Source organism: Macaca thibetana, chromosome 4, assembly GCF_024542745.1.
Source record: "Macaca thibetana thibetana isolate TM-01 chromosome 4, ASM2454274v1, whole genome shotgun sequence".
Taxonomy (NCBI): Eukaryota; Metazoa; Chordata; class Mammalia; order Primates; family Cercopithecidae; genus Macaca; species Macaca thibetana.
In genome coordinates, this window is record NC_065581.1 from 52,506,481 (window position 1) to 52,518,534 (window position 12,054).

The 12,054-nt window shown below is 32.8% G+C and overlaps 1 protein-coding gene across 1 annotated transcript in view; it reads right to left on the reverse strand.

Annotated features, from left to right (window-relative positions):
- PKHD1 (PKHD1 ciliary IPT domain containing fibrocystin/polyductin) overlaps positions 1–12,054 on the reverse strand; it is a 463,584-nt gene that overhangs the window by 141,965 nt on the left and 309,565 nt on the right.

Consider the following 12,054-nt stretch of genomic DNA (forward strand, 5'->3'; position numbering starts at 1 on the left):
ACTGGGTTCTATTCCCAAACTGACTACTATTTTGATGCTGATGACTACTATTTTGGCTCAGAGGGTACAGATCACAAAACATGTCCCCTCTCACCTGCACCCCCAGGAACAGAGATGGCCACAGACTTCTGAACTCTACTAACATTTAGTCTTTTTTATTTTGTAACTTCAGTTTAAAATTTTTCTATCAGTGCCATTAAAATGTAATGAGGATTCTCAGACTGTATTAGTCTATGCTTGATAGTAAAGAAATTAAATTCTATAATGATGCTGGTAAAGATGGTGAGTGACAACAATAATAGCTATAGTTGATACCAATTATTTGTCTACCTGACTTCCTCTCTGCTTCATTCCGGAAAATCCCTCACACCTCATCTGAGAACCGCTCTGCTCATCCACTGTACTGAAAGCTGTGAGAGCTGCAGGTTAAAGTCCCGTCCCACAAACCCTTCACGAAAGGTTTGGCATAGGATCCAACCTGCATTCATTCATCAAAATCCTTCCCCTGGACTTTTGAATGAAACTGAGGAGAATTAGTAGTTATCTCCTCACTGGTGGTAAAGCTAGGACAAGTCAAACAGATCTGAGTTCACTTGCACCATACAGAATGAAGAAAACCATATTCCAGTAGAAAAAAAAAAAAAACGAGGTTGAAATAAAGAAGTAAAAAAGTAGAGGAGGAGAGGAAGGGCTTGATATTGTCTCCAAAATGGCTTAAGAAGGGTTACTTTTACTTGCACTTTGCACTTAAAGAGTCCCAACTGCCACAATAGCTACCCTGTCTTAAGGCTTACACTGTGCCAGAAACTGGGCTTAATACTTTATATGCATTAACTCCCTCAATCCTTATAACTATTCTATTAGCTATGTATTGTTACTCACATAATTAAAGAAAATAAAACTGAGGCTCAGAGAGAGTAATTTACTCAAAGTTACACATTTAGCTAACTACATAACTAGAATTAGTCTGCCTGCCCTCAAAGTGCAAACTCCTTTTCATTGCAGAATATATTTCCAACCTACCTTCCAAACATACAACTTTCACCAGCATCAAAATAGTAGTCAATTTGGGAATAGGACCCAGTAGTTTATTGGACCTCTAACATATTAAAAAAACATCATCTTTAGAGGTTACATATGTGATCCTGAACTCCTGCCAATTAATAGATAAAGCCACCAACTCTATATTCTAATATTTGAACTAAGTTGTTATAATAATAAAGTGTGAGGAAAGAGCAAAATAAATTATAGTAGTATTTGAAAATAAATTCTAGATTCTCTCATTTGTTAGATAAGATGCTATTGAACCAAGAAGCTCAATAAGTTCTGATTTCCAGAAAATACACATCAAGTCAATGTAGCAGGCATTTATTGGAGCCCTTCTTTATGTTCTGTTGTGCACTAGACACTAATATACCAAATCAACAATAACAAAAATATATCCCTCTCTTACATAACCTACTTGGAGGAACAGGACACACAAATGTTAAACATCTTAGTGTTATGTTTTTCTTAAAATTACAAATCATAAAATCACATCTTACATTCAGATGATGGGAAAATTTGTAGAGTCGGGGAGACCTAAAGCCCTGTGTCAGATGTAATGGAATCTTTAAAGATAAGTAGGAAGCTATAGACTCAAGGAGGAGATGCAAGAGTACTGCATCTGATACTCTTATTTCACTTATTAGGTCCTTAAGGAGCCAGTACAAAAGTTGTTGTAGAGAGCCATGTGTGAAGTGCTGAAATGAGAATGTAGCAGAAGGGAAAGAAAAAAGAAGTATTCCAAGCAAAATATATACAAGGAATACATCACTAATTTAACATAGGAGATAAAGGAATAGATACAATCAATTATGACATCCAATTTAAAGGTTTAGGGCCTGGAGAAAAGGATGAGGTAACAAATGATGTGATTTCTTCTTCAGTTCACAGTTTCTTCCTTGTAAATAACAGACTATATTAATAAATCACTTCAGACACCTCACATCTGTCAAAATTACCAAAACAATGAAAGATAACAAAGGTTAGTGGGGATGGAGAGAGGAGAGAACTCTTGTATACTGTTAGTAGAAATGTAAATTAGTACAACCATTATAGACAACAGTTTGGAGAGTCCTCAATAATTAAAACTAGAATATGATCCAGCAATCCATCTTCTAGATATATATTCCAAGGATACAAAATCAGTATGTCTGAGATATTCGCATTCCCATGTTCACAGCAACATTATTCACAGTATCCAAAATATAGAGTCAGTCTAGGTGCCCATCGACAAATGAATGGATAAAGAAAATGCAGTATACACGTACACTCTGGAATACTATTCAACCTTTAAAAAGAAGAAAATCTGGTCATTGGCATCAACATAGATGAACCTGGAAGACACTATGTTAACTGAAATGATCCAGGACCAAGAAGAGAAATACCACATGATCTCACTTGCATGCAGAATCTGAAAGATTGGAACTCTTTGAAGCAGAGAGTAGAATGCAGGTTACCAGAGGCTGCTGGTTTGGGTTGGTGGTGCGGGGAAGCAAAGGTTGAAGAGATGTTGATAAAAGAACACAATATCTCCATTAGATAGAAGGAATAAGTTCAAGAGATCTACTGTGCAACATAGTGACTACTGTTACTAATATATTGTATTCTTTTAAAGTGCTGAATGTGGATGTGTAGTATCATTGCCACACACAAAAAAACTATATGAGATAATACATGTTAATTACGTAGCTTTTACCATTCCACAATGTAATACATGTATCAAAACATCATGTTGTACACCATAAATACATAAAATGTTTACTCGTCAATTAAAAAATAGAACAAAATAAGTCAATCACTTGACAAACAAAGGATAACAGGACAAAGAGATTGGATGTCTTACACATTTTCTTGAAAATTTAATGAGATAAGAAATAAGAAAAAATAAGAATTTGGGAAAACTTTCCTCATAATCCAGCTCTTCTCCCTGTTTTCCCCTTCTCAGTAAATGGCACAGATCCTTACCCAATTGCTTAGGGTCAAAAATTTTAGAGTGATCTTTGACTCTTCTCTTTCTCTTTTCCTCAATATTCAGTCCATCAGCAAGTCATGTCACTTTCATCTTTAACATATATTTAGCCACATCTTTACTCCTCCATCACTGCCATCCTAATCTAAGCCATCATCATGTGTTATCCGAAAAATTGCAATAACAATGTATTAGCAGTTAGTGTCTCTGTTTCCACTCTTATCTCTTCCCCATCACCACCACCAACAGTCAATTCTCCACACATCACAAATCAGATTAAAGTATAAGTCAGGCTCTGTCCTTGCCTTGTTTAAAATCTTCCAATGGCCAGGATAAAACCTAACCTTTATCATAAGATTGGTTGACAAAGTAACCATTTAATTTCAAAGATCACATGGCTACCCTTCAAAGACTCACAGTAAAAGATATGCATAACACTTGTAATGGGTAAAAGCAATTTTTTGTGTCTAAATCTAACTTGTCTTGATTTATTTACAATCCAAATAAAACCTCAACAGTTTTGTTCATCAGTCTTCACAAGTCAATTCAAGCAAACGACAACAGAGAGTAATTTCGAGATAAATTGATAAAACACAGAACAAAAGAAAGTAATTTTTCTTCAAAATATCTTGCTAAGCTTACTTTGGTTGATTGTGTAAGATATAAGTTTATAGATATAAGTTTATAAAGTTAACATGAAATTTTTCCTCCGAATCACACTACCATTATTCATATATATATTCAGGTATCTAATATAGATAATATATATATTCAGGTATCTAATATAGATAATATATATATTCAGGTATCTAATTATATATAATATATATATTCAGGAATCTAATATATAATATATATATTCAGGTATATAATATATATATTATATATATTCAGGTATCTAATATATATATTCAAGTATCTAATTCTGTTGGTGAAAATTCATGAAAGAGTCCAACTGAAATATGCTTATATCACAATATATTAGAAAGACTTATTGAATTGACTTTTAAGATTGTAGAGCCATGTTTAAAATGATGGCCTGAATAAGGTCTGTAGTTCAGTTAATACTGCACCAATATCAACTTGCCAGATTTGCTAATGTTTTATAGTTATGTAATATGTTATCATCAAGGAACATCGAGTGAAGGGCATATGTAAACTCTACTATTTTTGCAACTTATTTTGAGTCTGAAGTTATTTTTAACATTTTTAAAAAGGTTTTAAAAAGAAAGAATTCCATAAAATGAATATACTATGTTAATTGCACATCATTTGTATAAACTCATTAAATTACTCCTCCTCAGGACTGATATTAAGAAATTTTGTTTTTAATAGTTGTAATATGTAGAACACATGCAATGGAATCAGATAAATCAGGGTAAAAAATCCAGCCTCAGGAATTTCTAGCTTTATGAACTTGGAACATTTACTTAACTTCTCCAGCCTCAGTCTTCATATCCATAAAATGCAGATAATAATACCTAACTTACAGCATTGAAAGATTTAAATGAGATAATGTATGTAAAATGCTTAGTAGAGGCCTGACATATAACAAGCTTACATGATAAGAACCAAACAAATGGTAGCTAGTTAATGACTACGGATAGTTTTAATTAATAAAATTGAGTTCCTTTCAAAATAGCCTGTAGCTCAGACTCTGAATGAGGTTTTTAACACATTCTTATAAGAAAAATCCATTCATATAGTTCCTGCCAAATACCAGCTTGCTAACCTTTTAATTATAATTAAAGTTTCTTATTGATCCTTGTTAGAAATGCTTACTTCACAAATCCTTTTGAGCATCAGAAAAGCACTTTAAATTCAACATGACCTAATCTGAATTCATAATCTTTTTTTCTCTAAACTTAGTCCTCTTCAAGTGAATGACACCACTATCCAGCTACACAAACCAGAAACCAAGATTACACTTCATATTCAACGTGTCTTACAGATTTTATCTCCTGCCTCTAAATCTGCCCACTTCTCCATTACTCCTGCAGTGTACAAGTTACACTGTCTCTTGCTGGGTGTCTCTGGATCTACTTTCGACCTCTCCTGCTGTCTACATTCTGCCTACAATATTTTAGATGTACAAGTATGATAATAAGTGCCACCTCCTATCCATACTACCCCCTTAAAAACCTACAACAGCTTCAGGACACTCTTAGGGTGAAAACTAAAATTCTTGATATTGACAATGTATGTGGCCCTGACACTTAACTCCTTGGAACCCTGTCATTGTCAACCCCTACTCTCCACGTCAACCATCATGGTATTCTTTCAGACCCTCATGTTCTCCATTCTCCCTCCCACCACAGAATCACCTCTCCACCCTCTGCTCCTCAATCACCTGTGCTGACTCCTTAATATCTAAAAAGTTAGAATGCCCCTAATCTCAATCTCATCCTCCAAATCTCTCTTCTACCCATGTTTTCTTCAATAATGACATCACCTACTTCCAACATGGCTGCTTCCAAACCCTAAATTATGCATCTAATTTTATTCTTGACACTTACTCTTGATGTCTTCAACTTTGCATGCCCCTGCTGCCTTCCATCCTGACAAACCTATTCCCCTCTCAGTCTTCCCATCTCAGTGCGTGCTTCCACCATTCACCAGTGTGCTCCATCAAAACACCTGCAGCACTCTTTCCTTGCCTCCACATGCAGTCATCAGCAGAACCAGCTGTTCTCTCCATCTCCACTGCCTCTTCCAGAGTCCCAGCTACATGATTTCTGGCCTCAGCTGGCCTCATAACTGATAGCCCAGCTCTACTCTTATCTCCATAATCCATCATCTACACAGCCAGAGAAGTTTTTTAAACAAAAATCAGATTCCACCATCCTCCTGCATAAAACCCTTCAGTGATTTCCCCTTTGACCTCTCATACCTGAACAGGTCCTGTATGACTTGGCACTTGCCATATCAGACAATGCTGTCCTCTGCTCACTCTGCCCCAGCTATAGTGACCTTCTGTCTGTTTCCCCCCTACCCTCACCCTAGGCCAGCTGGTTCCCTCCCGTCCTTCAGGTCTCAGCTCAAATTTCTCTTCCCCAAAGAGACTTTCCCTGCCCATTCAATCTAAAATGGTACCCTTCACATTTTATGCCCCAGCTATTTTTGATCATACCACCATACTGACTTCCTTACCAGCATATTTTATAATTTCAACTATGTCATTTATATTTCTGTATTTGTTTGGGTATTGTCATTCTCTCCACTAAGATCTGAGCTCCCAGAGGGCAGCAATCTCTTCTAATTTGCAATCTCTTCTATATGTCTAGTGCTTACAGTCTGACCTGGCACATAGTAAATATTCCTCAGATATTTGCTTAATAATTGAATGCTGTTTGCTCTGGCTAGAACACCATTTCCACATATGTCCCACTTTGCTTAATTAATGCCCATTCTTCTTTCAGATTCCACCTCTGAAATTATGCTTCAGGGAAGCCTTCTCCAACTTCCCATAAATGCCTCAAGTTGACATATTCGTGTTTTCAGAATCCTATATAACCCATCCCTTCACAGAATTTATCATATATGTAATTTTACATTTACTATTTGATTAACGTCTGAGTTTTTACTTAACATTATATCTCCAGATCATAGCTCAATGTTTGACAAACATAAGCATCTGTAAAATTCATGTCAAATAATTTTAAATAACTGTGAACATAATACCTACTCTACAAAGAAATTCTGTACATAGAGAAAAGCACATCAAAGCATACCTATCAAGATATAAGATAGCTACCTATCATTTCACCAACAGGGATCCCTGCTGTGCTGTATGTCCTTCCAGAAATTTCCATATTATGTATATGCATACATATTTTTATTTCTTTATCTACAAAACTAGGCTAGTATGTAATATTAATCCCCATATGAACGTGAATCTCTGCTCTCTTTTGTCAACTTGGAGTTCACTATTTTTCATCTTTGCCAAATTAAACTTTAAAATGGATTCCATTGCTGTTTTAATTAATATTTACTTCAATTTTAGTAAAGAAGACCATTTTTTCTATATGTTTATTAGCCAGATGTATGTTTTCTTTTATGGCTCACATATTCAAACCCTTTCACAAATATGTTTCTGGTGTATTCATATTTTTATTTTTATTCTTGACATATAAAAGTTCTTCACATGTAAAAAAGTTAGTCCTTCATCTGTACTATTGTATGTTGCAAACATTTTCTAATTGATCATTTGTCATTACATTTTGTAATTGACATGCAGAAATATTGACCTTGTTATATTGTCAAATCTATTATTTATTTGCTATGGCTATTGTTTTGCTTGTTATGATCAGAGAAGTCTTCGCTAGTTTAAATTACAGGTTTACTTAAACCTTCTTCAAATAATTTTATGGTTTTAATTTTTTACTTTGTTTTTTTCTGTTTTTTTTTTTTTTTTTGAGACAGAGTCTCGCTCTGTCACCCAGGCTGGAGTGCAGTGGCCCGATCTCAGCTCACTGCAAGCTCCGCCTCCTGGATTCACACCATTCTCCTGCCTCAGCCTCCCAAGCAGCTGGGACTACAGGCGCCCGCCACCTCGCCCAGCTAGTTTTTTGTATTTTTTTAGTAGATACGGGGTTTCACCGGGTTAGCCAGGATGGTCTCGATCTCCTGACCTCGTGATCCGCCCATCTCAGCCTCCCAAAGTGCTGGGATTACAGGCTTGAGCCACTGCGCCCGGCTACATTTTGTTTTATAATCCACCTATAATTTAGAGTAAAACATAAAGTGAGAATCTAATTTTATATTTTTCCAAAGCATTTACTGATTATTCCAGCCTGTCTTCAACTAAATTCAAATGCTAATTTATTCAAATTCTAAAAATAATTCATGACTGTGTTTATTTCTTGGTATTCTTTTTAGTTTTGGTGCCAACAACAGATTACTCGTATTAGAGGCATATATTTAAAAAAAGTAACGGCTAATGTTTGGCTATTTTCAAATATATATTGTTCCAAAGAATTTAATGAGTCAGATTCTGATGAATATATTAGACCTGTGATTCAAGTTGTATTAGATTTGACATCTTTAAAATAATGAGCTGTCAAATTTTTGTTCTGCATCACCATTTATTCTAAACTCCTTTTATGCTTTTGAACAGTTTTATAGTTTTGTTTTTATAGGTTCTATAATTTTTCTTAAATTTACTTCTAGATATTTGTGGTTGAAATTTTAAATAAGATTGTACGTTATAATTTAAAAGTTTATTGCTTGTATATTAAAAAGCTGTTGATGTGCATTTATTGAAGGCAACTGATAGTTTTTCAGATAATTCTCTAGTTTTACAGGATGAAATGTGGTTTATAAACCACATAAAAAATAGTTTGGATTATTTTCAATAATTGGATCTAATGTATTTGTCTTGCCTGGATACATTAGCTAAAACTTTAATAATAATATTTAATGATTGTTGTAATAAACAATAATATTTAATGTCAGTTTTTCTCATAAAATACAAAACTGAGAGGAATCCTTTAGTGTTTATTTTGTATTATTATTTAAACCAGTGCCTCTCCACTAATGGTTATACCATCCAAATAAATAGCATTAATTTAAAAGAAGTATCCTTGTAGTCTTCATTTACTGTTTATTCCAAGAATGTTTGCTGAATTTCATTAAACGTATTTCCATTTTGTGCCAAATTGGTCATGTTCTTAATCTTCACATCTGGTATTAAGGTAAATTATATGAATGGATTATTTCATTTCAAATTATCTTTGTTCACTTGAATGAAACACATTCAAACATAGCTTGCTTTGTTGCTTTTTTACTCATGACTTTTACATTCTATTTGGATGTTGTCTCAGTTTTCTTTTTTTTAAGCTATTTTTAGTAGCTATAAACAAGTATAAAGATTATTTTATGCCTGTTCCCTTAAATTAATTGGGAATAGATTATATAGCATAGGAATTATTTGATATTCAACTGATTGGAAGAATATGGTATAAATTTATGTGAGCCAAATATACTTTTAGAGATAAATCTTTGATAAATTTATATCTTTCACTGTTTCTGGTTCTTTATGTTTTATTCTTCTCTAGCCAATAATGATAACTCTAAATTATCGTTAAAAATTCCTTTTTATAAAGTATTTTTCTCAAAAATGTTAAAGTTGCACTATATACACTTACATTTTTTACATTATAACTGTAACCTATTCTGTACATATATTTGAACTGTCATTTCTCATTTTATATATTGGGGTTTTCTTGGTATGATTAAAGTTACTAGAGATTAAACCACTACCTCTTTTTAAAAATTTAATCTTACGAATTTTCTACTTTCTATTTCACCAATTTCCGCCTTTTTCTTGCATCGATTGAGTTCATTAGACTTGTGGGTTATTTTGTTTCTAATTTCTCATATTGACAGTTATTCTTCTTTGTTTAGAAGAATTCTCATTGTTTAGAATAATTGTCAATATGAAAACTGTCCATAAGAAAAGTTTGTTTGCTTATTCAATCACAAAAGCATTGAATGTGATGGCATGTTTTACAGTATCTTGTATGCTATACTCTCATTATTGTTATTTCCCAGCTATTCTGTTGGTAAAGTTTTGATGTTTTCTTGGGTATAAAAGTTATTTAGAAAATAATTTATTATACCTTTTTTTCTTGTAAGAAATTAAGATTGTTGGTTTATAATTTATTTTAATCTCTAGGTTTATTATATTGTGATCACACACTATCATTAAAATTTATTAAGGTTGTAATTATGGATATATATTTTTTTAGGTAAAGGAGTAGTTTGATATATAAATTAAATTTCTTTTATTATATTACTCATGTTCTTCATATTTTCTTTACCTTTTTTAACCTAATTAAAAGATTTGGAACTGAAAGAGGTAAATAAATATCTCGGATTGTGATTTTTGTTTCTGTCAATTTCACCTTATATTTCCTAGAGATTAGCTTTATATTTCTATATTGTATTTATCTGCTGTAAAACTTTTCTGACTGTTAGGGCCTCGCTATGATTGAAGTCTTTACTAATGTAAAGTATAATTATTTAACCAATTGAAACATTTATTTTGATTTTTACATGTTTTGTTAATAATTTTGAGGCTCCTTTACTTTATTTTAGATGTCAATGATTTATTCTTATTCAATATTTAACTTTAAATTTCTCCTAATTGGTTTTAAGATTTCCTCTGGTAAAAAAAAGTTATAATTACATTTTGACTTTTAACCCAATTTTTCTACATAGCATTATTTTTCACAAATATTTTGTTTTGTAACTGGTAAATGTATTCTTACTTTCTTATTTCTGTTTCTTTAAATATATCTTTTTGTTGCTTTTATTCTTTTACCATTTCATTTTCTTCTTTTTTTTTTAATTTACTATCTATTTTATGGTTTCTTTCATTTTTTCCCCTCTGGTGATTTGGAAAGTATATATAATATTCAAAATTCTAATAAAACAAATTAACTCATATTTACCTCCTATGGTTATAGTTCCAGATTTTTATCTGATAATTTTGAATGGTGAAGATTCGTTTATATGTCATATTTGCTAAACTATTATACACAGTTAATCAATCAAACACTAATCTAGGTGTTACTGTGAAGGTATTTTGTCAATGTGGTTAACACAGTCAGTTGAGTTTAAGGAGATTAGGCCACCCAATAATGTGGGCGGGCCTCATCAATCAGTTGGAAGGCCTTAAAAGCAAAACTGAGATTTCCTTTGGGAAGAAGAAATTCTGCCTTAAGACTGCAAATCAGTTCTTCCGTACTTTGCAACGTGCTGGCTTGCTTACAAATTTCAAACTTTCCAACTCCCATAATTGTGTAAATCTATTCCTTGAAATACATCTCTTTATATATAAATGCATGTATATTAATATTTATTATATCTATTGTATAATTTATATACATATAACAGGTAGGATACACACATACACACACACACACAAGCACATAACCTACTGATTATGTATTTTTTGTATAAACAGAACCCTAACTAATACATTAACTTTTCAAATGTTATTTCTTTTACAAGAACAACTATTAGAATTTGTTTTAGGTTGGACGTGGTGGCTCATTCCTGCAATCCCAGGCCTTTGGGAGGCCAAGATGGGTGGATCACCTGAGGTCAGGAGTTCAAGATCAGCCTGATTGACATGGTAAAACATCTCTACTAAAAATACAAAAATTAGCCTGGCATGGTAGTGTGTGCCTGTAATCCCAGCTACTTGGGAGGCTGAGGCAGGAAAATCGCTTGAACCCAGGAGGCAGAGATTGCAATGAGCCAAGATTGCACCATTGCACTCCATCCTGGGCAATAGAGTGACACTGCGTCTCAAAAAAAAAAAAAAAAAAAAAAAAAAGGAATTTGTTTTAATAACCATAGTTACACTATAATATTTAAATTATTTCAGTGCTTCTTAGTTATTTATATTATTCTCAAATTTTATTTCTGTTCCCGAATTTTCAATTTAGTTTAATCTCTTTATTTGAACACTGAATTTTCTTCCATTTTTCACATGTGCGTCTTAGCAGTGTGTCTAATTCTTTGGTCGCAATATCTTTTTTTCCTTAAACATTTATAGATGTGGCATCATGATCTTCCCACATGTGATGGTATAGAGGTGAACGCTAAGGCTAGAAAGCTTAATGTTCCTTTCCTTTATTTTTTGTTCACTCTATTTTTCTTATACTATGAAGATGATGTAATGAAGCAATCACTGTCCTTTATATTAATCTTTTCTAATAAAATGTAACTATTCTCATGTTTTCTATGTGTATTTCAGTTATAGTTTTCATTATTCTTTCTGTTGTAGTTATTCTGAGTTCTTATTAAAAAGGACATATTACCCATAGATAGCTTTTAGTTTTCTGATCTCTATTTCTAGTACTTTATCTTTTGTCATTTTCATTTCCTATTCTGATCTTCTGTGTTCGAATAGGTCTCCATCAGTTTGTTCTTCATTTTACCCATGCAGTTTGAGGCAGCAATGATTCTATCCTTTACTGCCTTCAATGCATTATTAAATTTCACAATATACTTCATATGTTTCTTCTCCC